The following is a 21,963-nucleotide window of genomic DNA, read 5'->3' on the forward strand; positions in this document are numbered from 1 at the left end:
GTAATTACTTCATAAATTTTGCTCTGTTTACAGTCCACCGTAGTTAGATCGTTTTCCTCCACCAAATATAGGAATCTACTACTACAACCTTTATAGTAAAACACGACTTATGTCTCTAAATAAGGTATCACGTAAATTTTCACTTCGTTGTTTGGGGTGTAAGTGGGTTTAATGAATTTTACGAATCTGAATATATAGATTTTGAACCGGAAATTCATTTGCTCGTGAACATAAATATGAGAGGAGTGTGTTTTCTGTATTTAAGTTGTAATTTTGCATTCTCTGATTACTTAAACTCATGAAAACGGTAATTCATAATAGAAGTACGATGAGTGATAGCAACCGGTGACCACTTAAAGAATGGGATCCAAATTGTCCAAAATCTGGTAGATTAAGGACATCCGAAAAGTTCCAACAGACCAAGGTCGGGGCATATTTTACACTGCATGCTGGAATACTTGCATATAACAGCTATGTATCCGGAGCTTTGTGTCTTTCATAGAGATCTTCGCATGAGTGTGCAGGTCCACAAGATGTCTCGTGGAACGTATCAGATGTCATGTTGAGAAAGACTACATCAGCACTTCTGCCCATCCTTGAATGTCTTTGAAGTGACGTTGAAACATACGGGACTTGACTATTGGCCATAAGTATTTCTCGATAATGTCACTGCTTCGTGATGGTCATTTCAATGGCACTCGAGTTTAGCTTAAACACCTCCAAACCAGCTGCCTCCAAATTAATCACTTCGTCACTCATGCATCTGAACAACATATAGGCTTCAGTTGCACATAACTCATGATTCCTTTGTCTTCCAGTTGGAGTATTAACAACGTTTACATTTCCACATAAAAATTTTCATTCCGGTACCTCTCAAAATAAAATATTCCAAACTGGTATTTCGATTCCGTCCCGGTCCATACTCCTACATGATGAGGGTCAACAAGCACGGCTGGCTTCACCTCGCAGCTCCTTGTTGTTGTGAGTTGTCATTCACAACAGAAGGTATAAATCCACTGTTTTCTAACTCTTCCTTTAGTACTGTCATGCACTGTTCACCGTGTTTTAAAGTTCACCTGCTCGTTTGCGAATTCATTTTATTGCAAACTATTCTGTTGATTGAGCGTCAAGAAGGGAACGGTGACATAACAAATACTATGTAATAACCATCAGTGCTCCATTCGTCTCGAATTAATATTCCAAGCGATGGAGCAATGATCTTCTGGAACTCGTATCGTAAGCCTGACGAATACTAGGTCTTCCTTTTGGCTGTATATTTCGATTTATACTGGACAATTAATATAGGGTTATAAAACTATGAACGTAAAAGTATCTACAGTCGATGCAGCGGCCAATGTGACTATTGTAAGCGTGGAACCTTGCAAGGAATGCTAGTGACTTGTTAGATTAATATTTACGTAAATATAACGTCTAAGGTCATAGTTACCATTACTCATGTGCCCAAAGAAAGTACTTTTCAATACAGCGTACTTTAGTTCGATTTTTGCTTTTGTAAAGTGTAGAACCGCCAGAAATATTCTCTCGGATGAAAAAACATTTGGCAGTAGCTGAGCGATACGTGAGTTTTTACGAGTAGGAGGAAAAATTTAAAACTGGATGTCAAATCGTAACCAACGAGTACTTTTTCGGGATCCGGTAACATTACCGACATCCGCGTTGCAAGTTCGTATTGTCACCTTTCTCCAAGATGACCGGATCGACTACTCGCAGTTGAACAGATTCTTGAAAAATCTGAGAGAATGATTCCATCAAAAATAAAAAACTGAACTACTTTAAGATATGTACAAGTTAGGATCCCAGAGAGCTTAGCGTTCTTCACAAAGAAAACAAGCTTCGCATTTGCACCGAGGTCAGTAGAGAAGCTGATGCAATGTTGACCAGTTCTCCAACCAGTTACGAAGCCTGTAAGCGACATTTATAAACAGAGTTCAAGCACATAAGCAAGCAGAGGAGACATCCTGACTGTCTTGGAGATTCAAAACACAACCATCGGGTGGTAAGGACATGTTAGCCATGTTTCGAGGTGCCCATGGTTAGATTACCTATGAGTTTTTGGAGGAGCAAAGAGCATATGCTATTCAAGCAAGAGTGAATTGAAATTTGCGGTGAAGAGGAAATGTCCGGAATGGCAGAGGAAAAGTGTGGTTATTCTTCGAAACGATGCTCGATCCCAAACGGCGCAAGTGACGCTAAAAATTATTGACACAGTGGGTTAGTAGTTTGTACCTTATACTACTTACAGCCCCGACCTTATCCTTTACTGTTTGATCTGATGAAAGAAGCTCTTAGGCAACGAAGAGGCAAAGGAAAAAGTACAAAACTGTTTTCAATGTCTAGGTACAGAATTCTCTGTTGAGGGGATACATGTACATAGACGTAAGAGGAGATTACGTGTAAAGAAAAAAAAATGTACTGACTCATCTTTGCTTCACAGCATGAAATTTAGGTGTTAAACTGCGCTTTCAGTTTTCAATAATTTTCGTAATTCAGAAATTTATGGTTGCTCATTACTTTAAAAGTGGATCCGTAACCAGTACCGATGTATACTCCACAGATTCCTTGAGTTATCTTTCTGAGATGTTTTGATAGAAACATGGTCACCTTTGACCGCTCACTGGTGGCGGTGAGTCAAACATTGCCCAGCGGTTGACTGTTCACGCTTGCGGGCGTATCTGAAAGACACTCGTTCCGGAAGTTTGCTATGGTTGGACGCAAGTCAGATGCGGCGATAGCGGTTCGTCAGCACTGGTGAGAACGTTTCATTTACACGAAGATCGAAGGTAATGCTCATAGGGAATATTTTCCTGTTAAATCACACGAATGGTACTTGCAAGCAAAGAATTATTTTTCCGTTAATTTCACGTAGTAAGCTTGTAATGTAATGTGAAGCGTAACTTATATTCAGGTGCATGTTTCTACAAAAGTTCCAAATGTTTGTGCTTTGAGTGTGAGTGTGTTTCTGCCGTTCAGTTGCTTTTGTCGTTCAGTCAGAAGCATTATACTTCGTCATCATGCTCTCCAATTTTACTGATTCTCCGTTGTTGTTTTTTTTTTCTTTCACACGTATTCGAATCTTGGAGATTGGTAGAATTTTCGACTTCTGTTGCACCTGTATATTGAATGTCATGTGGCTTGTATGTTTCTTAGTTTTATCCGAAATAAATATAGAATCTAATTCTACTATCTGTTTCTAATTTCGGCTTTCTCAAATCAGTTATTGAACTGTCACCTATATTATCTGTGTGGCTTCTCCGCTCCAATTTTGTGATCACGTATTACATGATGCGACTTTGCTGTATCTAATGGTTGCACACGATAATGTTAGCGAGGTAATTCAGTTCTCATATACTTCCCCTCTGTTTATAGTAATAAGTACTCTTTCTGTGCGCGGAAACTTCGGGTGGTGAAGGTGAGTCTCAGCACCCAATGCTGAGTGAACAATTTCTGTGAAAAGTACAAGTATGTGTTCAAGTTCCACAAACTATCTTGTAGAGAGTATGAGACCAGTGAGTTCAGTCTTCCTTAAGAGATCACGCATCTCAAATCTTTCGGACTGCATAATTATTTGAATGATTGTGAAAAGGATAAACACTAGTTGTACATGTTTCGTTCAAAATAGTTCAAATGGCTCTAAACACTATGGGACTTAACATTTGAGGTCATCAGTCCCCTAGACTTAGAACTACTTAAACCTAACTAACCTAAGGACATCACACACTTCCATGCCCGAGGCAAGATTCGAACCTGTGGCCGTAGCAGCAAGCGGTTCCGGACTGAAGCACCTAGAACCTCTCGGCCACAGCGGCCGGCTTCATGTTTCGTCTTTTATTTTTACCATCGATTACAGAAAGATCAGCATAACATTTCAGTTACTTTGATAGGATGATAATCAGATCCGCTAATGCTCAGTTTTACTTCCTAAGCCTGTATTTCATTAATTGCACTTTTTAACGGTAAGTGTGTGCTACCCATTTAATGTTTGCATTATCGAAATCACATAGCGTTAAAAATTTATTTCATTTTATTTGTAACAATGCATAGTTTCACTAAAGGGCTTAACGATTCTGCTTGTACTAGTGCTTTCAGTTTCTGAAAGACCCGACGTCATGCAAGCTGTTTATCTGTTATTTATTAAATTACCCTCTAAGCAGTCACATCGTAACACATTCCGCTATCAGGACGAGTACAGGGCCTTGAGCTGGTGATGGTAGCTTCACTTCATCATTGTGGAGGGAGAGGTAATGTAGTGTCGGCTAATAGCCACAGGTCGTCCTCGGGCGGACAGTGGCGCGGCCTGCCGGGAAGAGGCCGGTGTTTGCGGGCGGTCCCGCGGGAGGCGGCGGCGGAGTCAGCCGTATCCATTAATTACGGCCGCCCCCCCTGGAGGCGCGCGAGGCGACCGCGGCTCCGTCACGCGGGTTGCCTGCTCCCTGCGCCTGCGGGCTGCGTAGCCGCCCAGCCCGGCAGGTCTCCCCCTGGAGCAGCGTGCTGTGTGCCGAAGGCCGCCGCAGAGCGCTGCGTGTCGCGTCAAACGACCGAGGCAGCGAGTCTCCCAGGGAATGTCTTGGCCCCTCCCAATGCCACAACACCGATTCCGTTGCGACACACCTTCCAGCTTGCTTAAACGTCGCGCCAGTGCCGACGTAACTGCTCCACATTTATATTGTACCGTGTATGATTCACAGAAGTTACTCGTAGTCAGTACTACGTACACTGTCTGACAAGAAATTGAAGAACCCACAAGACGAGGTCTGATATAATTGTAATTTAGCACACATAAATACAGTTGGTGGGGTTGATTAGAATAGCAATTACCTGTGACAAGCAGAACACCCAACGCACTACATTAGCGTCTTCGTGTTTAGTATGTTACCAGGCCTGCTACAGCTTATAAGGGCGGTGACAGGATCAGATGTTGGTTGATCACTGTGAATGACACAGCGATGCTACGTGGTTTGTTTTCAAACTCCAAGGGAAGCTTAGCAATAATATCGGGATGCCCTCCAAAACGCTGAGTGGGAAAGTTATGACTACTAAAGAAGACGGGGATGAAAGTTATCTTGATCTATTCCGATAAAATTATTGACAAAGCGAATGACGAACAGTAGGAACATCAGTATATTGAGGCTTTAGCATAACGGACATAGAAGTCAGGAGGAAAGATGTCAATACAGTAATCGTGCAACTGAATTGACTGTAATCTTGAAGTGTCCAACAATTTTTGTTTAGGGGGGGAGGGGGTAGGACGTCAAACGGACCGACTTGGAGCAGGAGAGGCACCACAGGACATTTTATTTTTTACTGTCTACACTTTTACAAATAAATTCATAAAACTTTGTCAGCATGACCAGGAAGGATTCCGGATTCACACTCATAGCAGTGGAAGTTCAAAAACATAGCAAAATAAATTTTTTTACATGTCAAATATCATCATTTTTTCGTTTACTATTGGCTGCATTTGTTGCTATAGGTACATTTTTCTTCACAACTAAGAGAGATTCTTTGATGAATTTTGCACAGCATACAAAACATACTTACAGGTGTATGAAACTCTAGGATTTTCCAAATCTATTAAGAAGTCTGGTAAAAATTGAGATAATTATCTACAAATTTTGTTTTTCCTAAACATAAAGTTTAAAACGTAACAGCTCATGCATTTTTTTCATAAATCAAATAGATTCTAGAGTTTCAGACACCTGTAAGTATCGTTTGTATGCTGTGCAAAATTCATCAAACAGTCTCTCTTACTTATGAAGAAAAGTGTACGTATAGCAACAAATGTAGCCAATAGTAAGTGAATAAATGATGAAATTTGACATGAAAAAAAAATTATTTTGTTATGTTTTTGAACTTCCGCCGCTACGAGTGTGAATCCTGAATCCTTCCTGGTCATGCTGACAAAGTTTAATGAATGTACTTGTAAAAGTATAGACAGAGAAAAAAAGTGTCGTGTGGTGCCTCTCCTGCTCCAAGTCGGCCTGTTTGATGTCCTATCCCCCTTAAAAACTGATATAACAACTGAAGGGAATAGGCCACACTTGCCGTCTAAATACACACGTAAAAAAAGGTTTGCATCACCTAGGTTCCTAGATTTCCGGACCTTGTACAGAAAATTGGAGCAGAGATCAACGTAAACATCATTTGGCCCTTTTTATTGCTCTTGAAAACCACACATTGCATGTTATACCAACATACAGCGAGAACTTCAGAGGTGGTGGTCCAGATTGCTGAACACATCGGTACCTCTAATACCCAGTAGCACGTCCTCTTGCGTTAATGCATGCCTGTATTAGTCGTGGCATACTATCTACAAGTTCATCAAGGCACTGTTGGCCAGACTGTCCCACTCCTCAACTGCGATTTGGCGTAGATATCCCACGCGTGGTTGGTAGGTCACGTCGTCCATACACGACCCTTTTCAATCTCTCCCACGCATGTTTGGTAGGGTTCACGTCTGGAGAACGTGCTGGGCACTCTAGTCGAGAGATGTCGTTATCCTGAAGGAAGTGATCACAAGATGTTCACGATGGAGGCGCGAACTGTCGTCCATGAAAACGAATGCCTCCAATATATTGTAGACATGGTTGTACTATGGTCGAGGGATGGCATTCACGAATCGTACAGCCGATACGACGCCTTTCATGACCACCAGAGGCGTACAGCGGCCACATGTAATGCAACCCCAAAACAGCAGGGAACCTCCACCTTTCTGAACTCGCTGTACAGTGTGTCTAAGGCGTTCAGCATGACTGGGTTGCTTCCAAACACGTCTCTGACGACTGTCTAGTGGAAGGAATATGCAAAAGCCATTGGTGAAGAGAACATGATGTCAATCCTCAGCGGTCCATTCGGAATGTTGTTGGGCACATCTGTTCCTCGCTGAATGGTGTCGTGGTTGCAAAAACGGACCTCGCCATGGACGTCATGAGCATCACGCAGCCTATTGCGCACAGTTTGAGTCGTAAGACGATGTCCTGTTATTCAACATGGTGACGTTGCTGCCATGGTTCCTACGAGCCATAATCTGTAAGTAATGGTCATCAACTGCAGTAGTAGCCCTTAAATGGCCTAAGCGAGTCATGGCATCGACAGTTCCTCTCACTCTGTATCTCCTCAATGTCCGAACAACATCGATTTGGGTCACTGCAAGACGCCTGGACACGTCCTTTGTTGAGAGCCCTTCCTGGCACAAAGTAACAATACGGACGCGATCGAACCGCGATATTGACCGTCTAGCCATGGTTGAACTACAGACAACACGAGCCGTGTAGCTCCTTCCTGGTGGAACGTTTGGAAATGATCGGCTGTCGGAACCCCTCTGTCTAATAGGCATTGCTCATGCATGGTTGTTTAATTCTTTGGGCGGTTTTAGTGATATCTCTGCACAGTGAAAGTGACTGTGTCTGTGATACAATTACCCACAGTCATATTCTGTCTTCAGGAGTTCTGGGAAACGGGGTGATGCGAAACTTTTTTTGATGTGTGTACAAGTCTTCAGAGTGAAACGTGAAGTAGCCCCACACATAGTCTCGTGGTTGCCGCTCGATCTGACCATAGTATTTCACATGGAAGCTAAAGTGTCTGCAAAATGAGTCGCTGGCCGAATCACCGACCCTCATCAGTGGCTAAATGCTGATCAGCTCGAAATTTCTCCGTGTCCCCACTACATCAGCTCACACAACGTGTCTGTGACAGCTCTCATTGTGGAAGCCTGACTATGGAGGCTCCAAAAGATCGAGATGGAGATGATGAGATCTCTGATCAAAAGTTGATCTGAAAGAAGCCACGCATTTCCCCACTTTACATTTCTTACTAAAATCAGATTGGCTAGGTTCCGGATCTTCCGAGCACCGAACGATAAAGATTCTCCTTATGATACACCAGTTCATTTTCTGTAACTGGTTATTCAATAACGTTTGTCATATCGCCTTTTAAAGAGAAAGGTCACTTCTCTCTCTCTCTCTCTCTCTCTCTGTGTGTGTGTGTGTGTGTGTGTGTGTGTGTGTGCGTGCGTGGGTGTGCCTGTGACCAATGAGGCTGTGATCATCATTGCCGTCCCATTTCTTTCTAAAACCTCGAGTTTATACGTTAGTCAATGCTCGTGGTTCTTACATTGTGCAAACATTTGTTTTTGGCAGAGTCAATCCAGTCAGCAGTATCTCACGTTTTCAGATTCTGAAATGTGGGGCACCAATCCATCTTCCTGCTGTTGGTTTCTGGTTTCCGGTGCTTTCTGGAGAAACAGTTAACTTTACACATTTTGGCACAACAGTGCATTCTGTTAATAAGTGAACCTTCTCACTCCACGCCCAGGATCTATAATGTTTTAGCCAAAGGTCTGCTTTGGGGGAGAACCTGTCTGTGTTTGTTCAGAACAAATCAGAACGCCCCCGTGTTGCACTACAAATGCTTCTTCAATGGCTGGTAGACTATTGACGATGACCTCTTCCTCAGCAGGGGGACTGCCTGTAGTGGTGGCGGCCAGTTCTACTATCCCTGGCGATCCACATGATATTTTCGCTCGTAATGCTTCAGCACCTTCCTCTTCCACAATACTTTCGATTCCGAATCAAGAAAAATAAGGTGGCGTTAGTCAAGTACCGAAAACGAGGAGTATTGCTGTTTGTCGTATTTCTCAGCATCATTAAAATATTCTAATCAAATGGGTCTTTTAATATGCATTTACATACGTTTCGTGACTGTTTCCGAAAAGCCGTCGGGTAGCAAATTGTGTTATCAGCACCTGACAGACAGTAAAAGAGCCTCAATATTGGTTTCCATTCTAATGAGTGATCGAAACGTACAGTATTCATTTTTGTGGGGCATTCGAATGAACAACGACCAGATTATATGAAACGTTGGAACGTGGGCTAAGGCATACTTATCGTCAAAATTCTGATCGACCACGACTGGCTACAACAAGGGAGGATGGCTGTTCTGCTGTAACACCTTCACATGAGTGCCTTCCAAGATCAAGTAGTGGACGTTCTGCAGCATTCTGTGTCACCGCGTAGAGTAACGGGTTGGGGATGAGCAGCAGCCAGATCAGGAAATTACCCAAGCGACCAAGCGAAATCTGGCGTTAACACCGTAACACAAACAGCTGCATCTAGTGTCGTGCCGTGAGTGCTGCTGACTGGCGTCGCTGTGCGTTCAGCGGCGAACGGCGATTCTGCACTAGATCGGATGACCGTCGACGACGACTATGACGACGATCTGGGCAGTGGTCCCTTTCTCCCAGCGTTCTAGGGACGCACAGCGGTGACAGTCCTGGAGTCAGTTGTGTTGGGAGTCTTTTGGTGTGACTGTAGGTCGTGGCAGGTAATTATAGAGGGAAACTAACTGCATAACGGTACGTCACGACATCTTACGTCCTCATTTATTACTTCTGATAAGACAGCAAGCTTCCCATATCTGTACCCGACAGGACAAGTGTGGAACCATATTTGACGTCAACTAGGTATTAATGCCAGTGTCCATGGTATCAGCTTTACTCAGGAGAGAACACTTTGGCTCTATGAGACCATTTTCGAACGCATAATAGCATGCATCCTGCCCAGAGTAGGTGAAACGCCGTACTGACGTACTGTCTCATTTCATACTGACAAGTTCTTTGTAAATCTGGCAAGAATTTGTAATCACTGCAACAACTTCACATACCCTTACAATCCGTAAAGTTTCTTTCAGTTTCCTCCTCCCCTTGTTCATGCCTTAGTTTTTTGTCAGACAGTGAACATTACTAATAAAAAGGAAAACATCATTTTACACTGATTTACCAAAATGAATGGTGGTTTAAATCCTTGGCTTAGGAGATGTTTTCGAAGTCCTACCGAAGCCCATATTTTTAATATAGGATTTCATTGTGCCAAGCAGCGTTCCGAATTTTCCAACTGACTTCCTCGCCTTTATATACAGAAATAAATATTCATTACGCTATATTCATCCGTCTTCTGGAGGCGAAAAATGTACTGTAGCGACGAAACCCTGAAAGGATATACATTCCTGGAGCAGAAAACTCTTTGAGCACAAGACAGGTGTGTCATATAGATTTTCTTAAGATGGAACAGAGAATGTAGAGATAACTCCGGATGAGCGGAAATGCAGGTACAACTCTTTGTGTGAACCCGCACTATCGTGAGGTAACGTGTTTCGCGAGAGGCTTTTGATAATTCCTACTAATAGTTTTATGAATAACAAAGTCTGAAGCTGTATTGAGGGCGTATTATGGTCGCAGAATTTCGATTAGGTGGTTTTCGAGAACATTAACGTGGCTAACAACCAATGGGGGTCTCGACACATGGCTGACTTATCCTTATTTTGATACATATACATCGTATATTTCATCTAAATTCAAGTTACGCTTATCTTGCACGTTTCGAAACTACTCGTAAGTCACTTGTGTTTATAGACTTTCTACACTACACTTGTCCGTCCTCTTTTGAAGTACTGCTATGGGGTATGGGATTCTTAGCTGATAGCACTGACAGAGGACGTCGATACTCTTCAAGGAAGGGCTGCTCATTTTTTGTTACTAAATAGAGGAGTGACTGTCACGGGCAAAATAAGTGAATCTCAATTATTCTGAAACAAAGGCAGTATTCGCTGCAGCGAAATACTATCACGAAGTTTAAGTCACCAAATTTTTCTTTCAAGTGTCAAATTATTTTGCTGGCTCGCATCTACAACGTCAGAAATGAAACCGTGATATATCAACAGTAATTAGAACTTTTCTTACATTCTATTTGATAGTAGACCAGTGGAGGAGTTTCGTACCCTCTGACAAATATTTGAATGTTAACTGCAGATTAACCATGTAGATGCAGATGCGGAGTACTGGCTGATCTTAAATTTAGTATATGCCATCGTGACCAAAAAAAAAAAAAAAGCTTAATACACAGTGTGCGTGTTATAATTTGTAGCGCTAGATTACTTTGCAGGTAGTTTTCTTAGATTAATTAGGAAGCTATTGTTATTTACTTATCATTAATGTTATGGTTTAAAAACGAATGCAGCCGATATGTCGGTTGCATATGTACTTTACGGAAATTCCTTAGAAACATTTTGTTGGTTACTTCTGTTTGATAATTCAGGATGTCACCTGGAGGTGGCTGGTTGGTCGGTATCTTCAAGTAATGATTTTATTTCATATTAGAGCATATTTGTAAATTTTATAAACAAGTTCTCATATGAAATAAAATATTTTTATAAATATGTTCTGATGTGAAATAGAATCATTACTTGAAGGGACAGAAGAATCAACCAATTTTTATGCAGCTTTATTGACGTTAAAGAATTTTTCTAGCTCTCACCCATCGCCAACTGACCCATTTTTTATCTCTTCATCGATACACTTTTATTGATTGCTTCTTGAATGCTACAGATACGCTGTGCAAAACAATGAATCGTTTAGCTATTACGTTTCCTGATTTGTGTATTTACGTTAAATGTCTTACGTGCTATACTTTTGTCGTTGTAGCTCACCACGTCGAATCTCAAAGGTAACTAACTACCGCTGTCTAATGTTGCAGGGTGTATTTAAAGCAAACCTCAATATCATCTTCAATATGGCACTACTCGATTCATTTTTAAGCGACTGGTGCGACATTTGAATAAAAATCATATTTTAGATGTAAACCACGCCTACTAACTTTCGGTTACATAGCCATTGTCTTGGTTCGTAGAGAATTGGAATAATTTGCAGAATGCTTAAAATCCAGCAGCGAGGAAACTGCTGCGGTGATACAGTATAATGTGCAGCGCTGACGCGGTCTAACAAATAATATTTAATAAATATGCACCTTAGAGTTTCAAGATGGCAACAAATCTAAATCTAAACACACATATCAATACTCGTAAATTTGAAAGTGGGACCACTGCAACGAAATAAATATAAATTTAGGCCAAGAATTTATAATACGGGAGCCACATATAGTCAGAATGGTGGAAGATGGATTTTTGAACTAGCAGTCAACTGTGAACCAGTTCCCCGCGGAGTGGCCGCGGGGTTTGAGGCGCCATATCACGTACTGCGCGGCCCTTCCCTCTGGAGGTTCGACTACTCCCTCGGGCAAAGGCGTATGTTTTCTTCTTAGCATTAGTTAGTTTAAGTAGTGCGCAAGGATAGGGAGCAATGACCTCAGCAGTTTGGTCCCTTAGGAATATACTCACATTTGAACATTTTATAAATAAGTAGAAAGGCGTGTGTAGGACTACCGAGGCACAAATGGTTTGTAAAATTTACGAGAAATTATAGATTACCCTGATTCCCGATGCATTTTTCTGATCGTGACATCACATGCCAACTCATTTCACGCTGAATTACATGGGTTGCATAAAAAGTGGTGGCAACACTGTTATAATTTATACCAGACTTTATTGACAGACTTTCACCGTACTACATTCGCTTGATATAATCGCCACTCATCTCGATGACACACGCAGATGGAAGGTGTCGCGTATCGTCATTGCGTCCATCTCTGTCGATTCTCGCAATGACCGCCATGTGGCACGGAACATCTCTTCTGTCGCGTTGTAGCGCGTGCCACGAACAGGCGAATACACCGTAATAGCGTCGTAGGAGTGAATGCGGTGAATGTTCCAGTACCTAGCACACTTGCGTACTCAGGAGCTCCTCCTCGAGTTTTCACCATATGGTATCGCGTATTGTTGTGAAGGGTGATGAGATGGAGTGCCAGAAGGTGTCATCGCTTTCTTCTAATTGCGATATGAAGACGATATCGCAAAAACTGCTGCAGTAGGCTGTAGTGGTAGTTCGTTAGGGCGCTTCAACTGACGTCCCGCATTTTAGACAGTACCACTGCAACTGACTCAAACACAGCCTTCACCGTTCACTATACTACTTCAATTTACCTTCTGCAATCTGTTACAGAAAGCGTGCATGCAATCTGACGCACATCCTTTATGTTACGGTAGTGTTACCACTACATTTTATACAACCATAGTATAACGTCGAAGCCGGCCGAGGTGGCCGAGCGGTTCTAGGCGCTACAGTCTGGAACCGCGCGACCGCTACGGTCGCATGTTCGAATCCTGCCTCGGGCATGGGTGTGTATCTTGTCCTTGAGTTAGCTAGGTTTAAGTAGTTCTAAGTTCTAGGGGCTGATGTCCTCAGAAGTTAAGTCCCATAGTGCTCAGAGTCATTTGAACCGTTTTTTTATGACGTCGGACCACCTGGTCTGCCGAGCGCTGTTGGCAAGTGGGGTGCACTCAGCCCTTGTGAGGCCAACTGAGGAGCTACGTGATTGAGAAGTGGCGGCTCCGGTCTCGGAAACTGACATACGCCCGGGAGAGCGGTGTGCTGACCACATGCCTCTCCATATCCGTATTCAGTGACGCCTGTGGGCTGAGGATGATATGGTGGCCAGTCGGTGCCTTTAAGAAACCACTCACAATTATTACCTATTTTTCCTGACTGTTGGAAATAATGACTGAAAGTATGAAACGTCATAAAACTCCAGATGTGATGAAGGATGGGATTAGAAAATAAAGGAAGGATGGGATTAGAAAATAAACCATAAACACCCACTTGCTGTGAAAGATGCCTGAGACTTTTACGAGATCGCAGTAGGTACACAATCTGATCGAAGGTATCTCGACACCTGCTAGTGGACATTCATATGAGGTATGTTCACTCTTACCCTTTATGGCGGTTGGGACTCTTCTGGCGACACCTTCAGTATGGTGTCTAAATGTCTGTCGATTAATGACAAAAGCTAAAAACTGACACGGTACTGTTTTTGGACGCTAGGTTCTGAAGTCGATGTTCTAACTCATTGCTGACGTGTTCCTTTGGGTTCAGCCCAAGAGTCTGCGCTGGTCAGAGCATTTCGTCCGTTTTTGCAATGTTACTGACAACAAACCTCAGATATATTACTTTAGAACAGGGTGCATTGCCATACTGAAACAGTCATCGACTACGAACTGTTCCCTCTATGGAACGCAGTGCATAATGACGTAACATTTGTTCCTATACTTCAACATTCAGTGTTTCATTAATCGCGATGACGGGACGACACCCTGTTCAGGAAAACATCCCCGTGCTTCATTATTGGCACTGAGCATGGCGGCAGACAAAGTTCTCCAAGCATCGACAAACGCAAACCCTTCCACCAGATTGCCATAGAGCTAAAAATTTTCCTGACAGATTTATTTCTCCAATGACATCCAATAAGTAGTAGATCAACTCCGCTGAGCGATCGATTCTGGTGTCAGTGCTTCTTTACAGACAAAGTAATGCTCTCTGCTTCCTTTTATGTTGACGAATCTATCTTTAGTAGCACCTACTGATCAATTACGCGTTACGCTAGAGTGTCTTGATACATTTGATCAGATTGTGTGTCTGCCAAAAGATAGCAACGGCTTTCGGAGTGCGAACTGAAGAATTATGGATCACCATTTGGTTTTGAAGGAGTACTAGTGTTCGGGAACTGTTCGTGAAAAGCCACGTCTGCTTAAATGAACCACCTGGAATGTAAGCACGATTGCAGAATACCGGAAATTCTAGGTGAATGTCTTAAAGAACAACAAAAGGCCGCCCACAGACCTTTCAAGCAACGACTTTCAAGCAACGACATTAAACACGTCCGCCACGTGATCGGAAGATCGAGAGAACAGGAAAAAACCATTAAAATTTTGCATTTTTGTGGAGATCCACAGCCTCTAGATGCTTAATAAACGTAAATACGGCCCATAGTAGGCTGTAACATGATTTTTGTTTAATCATGCGTTTAGCTAATTTCGACTACTTGACATTGTCAAGCACTTGTAAAACCAAAATGGAAAAGCACAACATTGTCTACATGCATCGCTTGTAGAACTAACACTTTACACATCTCACATTCAGATAAGACATTACTGCGCTATGTGCTTGTAAGAAATTTGTGCAGTAATGACAAGTAGTCGAAAGTAACTAATCGTACAATTAAATAAAAATCACGTTACAGCCTACTACGGCCCATGTTTACGTTTATTAAGGAAAGAGCCAAATGCACAACCTTTTGAATACAGTGCAGAGCTGCTTTTATTTTGGCTGATGGTTCAAATGGCTCTGAGCACTATGCGACCTAACTTCTGAGGTCATCAGTCGCCTAGAACTTAGAACTAATTAAACCTAACTAACCTAAGGACATCACACACATCCATGCCGGTCACTCGGCTCCGGACTGTAGCGCCTAGAACCTCACGGCCACTCCGGCCGGCTGCTTTTATTTTGGACCCGCTGTAGGTCTACTCGCTTTCCTAAGCCAGGAGTAATTTTAGTTTTTGCTATCGCTACTACCTGCCATTGACATTTTTGTAAGAAGAATCTATATCTATTTATTGGATTACACCAACTTCTTAGCATAGAATTTGTTTTAGCGGTCATGTAAGACAGAGCGAACTGCTTGTTTCCCCAAGATTCCTAATAATCAAGCTAAATTGCCCATGATAATAACCATGGTTGCATATTTTGAAGTTCACCGGTGATATAAACCAAATAATTTCTGATGTTTTTTTGTTTTTCACATAATTTTCTGTTTTTAATAAGTTGTATCAAAGAGGATGACGACATGCGAACTTGACGTAAAATCAATTGTGGTAGCACAGTCCCAAACAAAGACTTGAAGAGGATTACAGACTTCGTCTCCTTCACTTTATACAATAGGCTTACAGTCTGTTACGTCTTCACTGAAGCCATATGTTTGTCGGTAGTCCTACACCCGTCTTTCTACTTGTTTCAAGATGACGACTGGTTCACAAATTCATCTTCTCCCATTCTGATGATATGTGGTTCCCGTATTATAAATCCTTCGCCTATATGTATTATTATTATTATTGTTATTATTATTATTATTAGTAGTAGCAAATGTCCGCATTGGAGGACGATTAGCAGGTCATTTTCAATCTTTCATAGCGTTCTTCTTATTTTCCCAACACTTCTTCATTTTCTCCCCGAAGGTCTTCTTTCATTCTTCAGTCCACTTTGGTCGGTATGGTTTTGGTTCCATCTCAGGAATAAACTTCCACTTGTCAAATTTGCTTCTGATTGTATCCTTGTCTGATGTGTATGTTACTTCAAAATTGCTTTTGCCAGATCCTTCTTAAATTCAGTTACCCAAGATAATGATGCTTCAAGGAATGTCACACAGTCCAATAGACGTTTAGTTAGTCTGTTAACAGACAATTTGTCTAATTGTCCGTAGAACTTCTTTCGTCTTTTTCTGATGTACATTTCGATGTGTAATACTTTTTCTGTTGTCTCGATGATTTGCAGTCACTACCCATTTGTGTGTGTTGTGGTCCAGGATTTTTCTAATAATCTTTCTTTCTGCTTTCTTAATTTCTTGTAAATATAGTTTTCGATTCAATGAGATTTTTGCATGTGACTGTCGATTTGATAACTGTGTTGTACTGTCTGATTTTAGTGCCTTCTAACAGACATTTTTTGCTATACAAATTTGAAACAAGTCCTGACGCTTTATTGATTTTCTGCAATCCTTGTTTCTTGTGCCGTTTTTTCAAGTCCTGTTAACTCAGGAATTTCACCGATGTACTTAAAGTATTTGACTCTGGTGATTTCACCATAATTTGTTTTAAGCTTAGCAATATCTATCTTTGAACACATGAATTCAGTCTTCTCAAAGGAGATTTTCATGCTAACCTTCTCTGCACATTGTTTGAGGATCGCAATTTATTTCACTGCTGTTTCTTTACTGTTGTTTTGAGTCGCCAAGTCATCTGCAAACGCTAAGAATCGAAAGTTCAGTTTTCCTTGCCCTCTTCCTAATTCGATTGGCTTCCAAAAGTTTTGTTTTCTTGGTTCCATTTCCCAGTCTTTCATTTCTTTGCTTAAAACAACGTTGAATAATAGTGGCGAGATCCCGTCTCCTTGTCTTACTCATGTATTAACTAAGAATGGCTCCGAAATTTCATCAATGAATTTAATTTCTTATTTGGCTTCCGCCAGTGTTTGTTAAATCAGCTTTGGAGTTTTGGTGTTTAGTCCGCGTTCTCCTGGTATTTTGCATAGGGATTGTCTATCTACAGATTCTTACGCTTTTTTCAAAACCAACAAATATGCAGACAGTTGGTTTCGACCTGATTGCTTTAATTTTTAAATGTCTTAAGACTGAAGATCTGTTCTGGGCGCGGTCTACTAGATCGACAGCCTACTTGGTAATCTGAAATTGTGTGTTTCAGCTGTTCTTGTGCTCTCTTTAGAATACATACGAATAAAATTATCTAAGACCGGCCAATGTGAATTGCCTGTGTAGTTGTTTCCATCTGTTGTATCTCCCTTTCTGTGCAATGGATGAATTAGTGCATATTTCCAATACTCTGAGATTTTCCTGTCTGCTTAATTTCTTGAATGATTTGACTGATCTCTTTTAAGGTATCTGAACCAAGGTTCTTCAGTAGTTCAGCTACAATTCCATTTTCCCCCGATGACTTATTATTTTTGAGCTTTTTAATGTGACTACAAATTACTTCTTGAGTTGGCAGTCTTCATTCGAGCGTTCTGGTTGTAATCTGGAGAATTTAGAGGTTTTGAGAATGTTTGGTTAATTCCTGAAAATTTTCTTTGTTAGTGCCAATTTCCATTTTGTTTTCTGAAACAGATGTATCGTGTTGTGTATGCCTAGATTTGATTTGCAAACGTTTAACAAAAGTCGTGTGTTTTGTGGTTCTTAAAGTCTTCTTCAGTTGAGATTAGTTGTTCATTAAGATATTTTCTTTTAGTTTGTCTAAATATTTTAGCTGTTTGCTTTCTAACTTCAAAAAATTTCTCTTGTGGGGTTTCTGATTTGTTGCAGTTATAGTTTAAGGAGGCTCGTTGTCTATCTGCTATTGCACTATCACAATTTGAATTCCACCATGGGTGCTTGGATTTTTTATTTAATGAGATCAGATCCTAGCTTTCTGTATAATTTTTGTCTCAGTTCTCTTGGTTTCTGTATAATTTTTGTCAAGAAATATTCCCAGCTGTTTGTAGGTTGTTTTCACCATACTTTTGTAATTTTTGATTCTTGGATTTTTTTCAAACCACATTTCGGAATTAGTGACGTTTCCTTCCGGCATTTCCTTTTTGGTGTGAATTTAATCTTGACTTTGATAAGGTAGTGGTCAGGATCTATATTTGGCCCTCTTCGGACTTGAACATCGTGTATTTCTTTTTGGAAATCATATGAGATCGCAACACGGTCTATCTGAAATTCACCTAGCTGAAAGATTGGGGATGGCAACGTTGTTTGCTTCATAGGATTCTTTCGCGTGATGTTAACAAGATCTTTATATTACTTTCTTAGTACAACTCGATGAGCATGACGCAATTCTTGCTCTTGAATTTGTGTGCAGGTTAATTGCCGACTATTTTTTTTTATATTTACTCTTTTTGAAAATTAATGCGTTGAAATCACCAAGAAGAATTTTTATGTCTTCCTTCGGAATTTTGGACGTTTCCATTTCACGTTTTTCCCAATTTTTTTCTGTTTTCTCAGGTTCTTCTTTATTTTCATTGTTAATAGGTGTGGGTACATTAATAATAGTGTCTGTCTTGTTGGTGTGCTTAGTTCGCATGGTCCTTAGTCTGTTTCTGATTTGATTTACTTCAGTAACAGAGTCAAGGGTGTCCTTATTCACAATAAGGGCCATTTGCGTATTTTCTTATCTTTCTATTTTCTAGTTTTGCTTTTATTGATGTTGTAGTTGTTGTAGTCTGATGTCTCCGAATCGGTGAATCTAGTCTCTTGAAGTTATTATTTGTTTAGTTTCAGTGTTCCCACTTTGAAATGTACGAGTATTTATATGTATGTTGAGACTTGGATTTGTTGCCATCCTGAAGCTCTAAACTGCATATTTATTAAACATTCTTTGTTAGGCCGCGTCGGCACCGCACATTTTGACTTTGTCACCAAAGCGATTTCCTCGCAGTTGGAATATGAGAATTCTGCAAGTTATTTCAACTCTCTACGAAGTAAGACAATGTATTTCTATTATACTGACGGAAAAGCATCACAACATCTAGGGAGAGCTATGCGACATAAACGAAAGTTGGTAGGAATATTTTGCATCGAAAGCATGATGTTCATTCAAATTTCGCACCAGTCGTTTACGAATGACGCCAGTAGCACCACGGTGAGGATACCAGTCAGGTTTGCTTTAAATACACTCAGCAACGATAGCGCGTGTTAGATACCTTTGAGATTGGACGTGCTGAGATGATATTAGTCAGGAATGCCTTTAAGGCAACAAATACACCATCATCAGCACTTCAGTGATATTGAAAGAGGTAGTGTAATAGGGCTACGAGAAGATGGATGTTCATTCTCCAATAATACAGAAAGAATTTGCAGGGTTGCAGCCACAGTACATGATTACTGGCAGCGTTGGTAACAATAACGTAGAGTCGCAGAAGACGGGCTCAGGATGGCCACATGGCATTACAGAGCGGGAAGACTATCGTGTTCGGCGTATGGCTCTGAATCATCTTACTGCATCTGCTGCGGTAGTTTCAGCAGCAGTTGGAACGACAGTGATACAACGACCTGCTACAGACCAGTTACTTCAACGACAGCTTCGAGCCAGACGCCCAGTAATGTGCATTCCACTGACCCCAAACCACCGCCATTTGCGACTTCAGCAGTGTCAAGCGAGAGATCTTTGGAGTGTAGCGTTTAGATCTTTTCCCTTTTCTAATGAAAGCTGGTTCTTCCTCGGTGCCAGTGGCGGTCGTATGATGGTTAGAAGCAGGTGAGTTGAGCGGTCAACCTTTCTGCGTGCTAGACGCACTCGACCGGCAACTGGAATTAGGTCTGGAATGCGATTTCTGACAACAGGAACACTCTCGTCGCTACCCCACGCGCCATGACTGCAAGTTCGTACGTCAATCTGACGATTCAATATGTTGTGCTGGCTTTCACGAACAGCATTCCAAGGGGTGTTTTCCAGCCGGATGACGTTCTCCCACACACCACTTTGGTAACCCAACAAGCTCTACAGGGTGTCGACATGTTGCCTTGGCCTGCTCATCACCAGGTCTCTCTCCAATAGCGTAGATATTGAACATCATCGGACGACAACTCCAGCGCCACCGACAAACAGCATTAACCGTCCCCCTATTGAACGACCTAGTGCAAGAGGCATGCAACTTCGTCCCAAAAACTAACATCCGGCAACTGCACAAAGCAGTGCACGCACATTTGGATGCTTGCATTCAACGTTCTGTTGGTTAAACCAGTTATTAATGTACCAGCATTTCGCTTGCAGTGGTTCATCTCGTGCTTACATTAATCTGTGATGTTTCAACGTTGATAACTTAAATATGTGACCAAGAAAAATGTATTTCTACAAATTCATTCCTCTACATTGATTACCTTTTGATACTGCGATTTTTTCCGTTAGTGCATTACTAATAATTACATTGCTTTTTAGCTGTACAGCCACTTATATCATTTCAGTATTCATTAACAGAGAACATCACACTTGTATAAAATGCAGTGTCAGCTCGGCAGCCTTAGCGTTACTGACCACTCTACCGGAATTGTGTGTTACTCCTACAAGTATATACTAAGTTCTGCTATGGTAATGTGGTTTCGTATTTCCTGTTTGAGGGTATATTATCTAACTTTCCTTAAAGATTCAATTGCAGTCGCCTGTATATTTCTATTTCTTCAGTCTTTCTTAAAGTCCAAAACCCACTTCGTTATGTTAGTGTGGGTGTCACTGATAAACTGGAATACAACACCTGTTAACAATGTCACTGCAGATGGAAGTATTTGAGGTCAATACAATAGACTGAAATAGGATTTAAATACTCAAAGACTGCATCAGTTACGAACTTTTAACTCTTATCACGAGACGTTTCGACAAATTATTCTGATTATTAAGTGAAAATAAATTCTCGAAGCGCGTCGTGCTAAGCGTAAGACAATATGTAAATGGTGTGGTGTTTCATCATTTAAATCAAGAGTAGGACAGTTGCGGTCTTTCCATTAATATCATTTACGATGAATAAAAAGTGATAAGTGTTTATCATAGCCACTGCTACATGAATGTAAAAATGTACGAGCATGAATTGTAGTACTGCGTGGTTGCGAAGTTCTGTATGCTAAATAAACAGAGCCTCCACTGGTGACCCCGCGACGTGATTGAGTACACACAAAAGTCAAAAACTTTATTCCACTATTACTGCGTCGATTCAAATATGAGATTTCATGGCAAACCCACCATCAAACGACACCGATATGGAAATATCACGAATGGCTGCGAAAACACCACCTTTCTTGAGAAAAAAAAATGTGGATAATGATGACTGGAATCTCAGTTTGTTACTACAGTTAGTAACAATTAAGTAACTGAATATCATTACGTTCTGAGATCACTGGTAGTGACGTTGTTGAGTGAATTTCGGATTTATTATGCTCACCCTTAGCAGTTTCTCTACATGCAGACTCCAAAAAATGCCTTTCAGTAATCAAAATCACATAAAATAGAAAGAAATGATTGATAACTGAAAAAGAACAAGAAGGCAAAAGACCATATATCAAGGTCAGAGGTATGTACGCTCGTGCTGATACGCAATTCGTTGACAATTTCTTAAAAACCATATTTCTTCTACGCCTACTGACCAATGCGCGTACTAGTAGCTACTCAAGATGTAAGTCTGTATGCAATGGTTACTATCGCTGACAAAATCTTTCAAGACGTCCAGTCGGTTCGTATATAGCGCTGAAACTATTTCGTCGCCATCGCTATATGATAGACGTTCCCACTTGGAATAGCAGCTTTCAAAACAAACGAGTCACATTCATTAGCTAAGAGCTTGGACACGATCGAGAAACTGAACGAAATCACCGCAGGGTGCACAGACACATGCTATGTACTTTATCGTTTAACGTTAAGCAGACCACTGAGAATGGCGTACATCATGTTCATTTGCATTTA

This window comes from Schistocerca americana, chromosome 5 (assembly GCF_021461395.2).
Source record: "Schistocerca americana isolate TAMUIC-IGC-003095 chromosome 5, iqSchAmer2.1, whole genome shotgun sequence".
Classification (NCBI taxonomy): domain Eukaryota; kingdom Metazoa; phylum Arthropoda; class Insecta; order Orthoptera; family Acrididae; genus Schistocerca; species Schistocerca americana.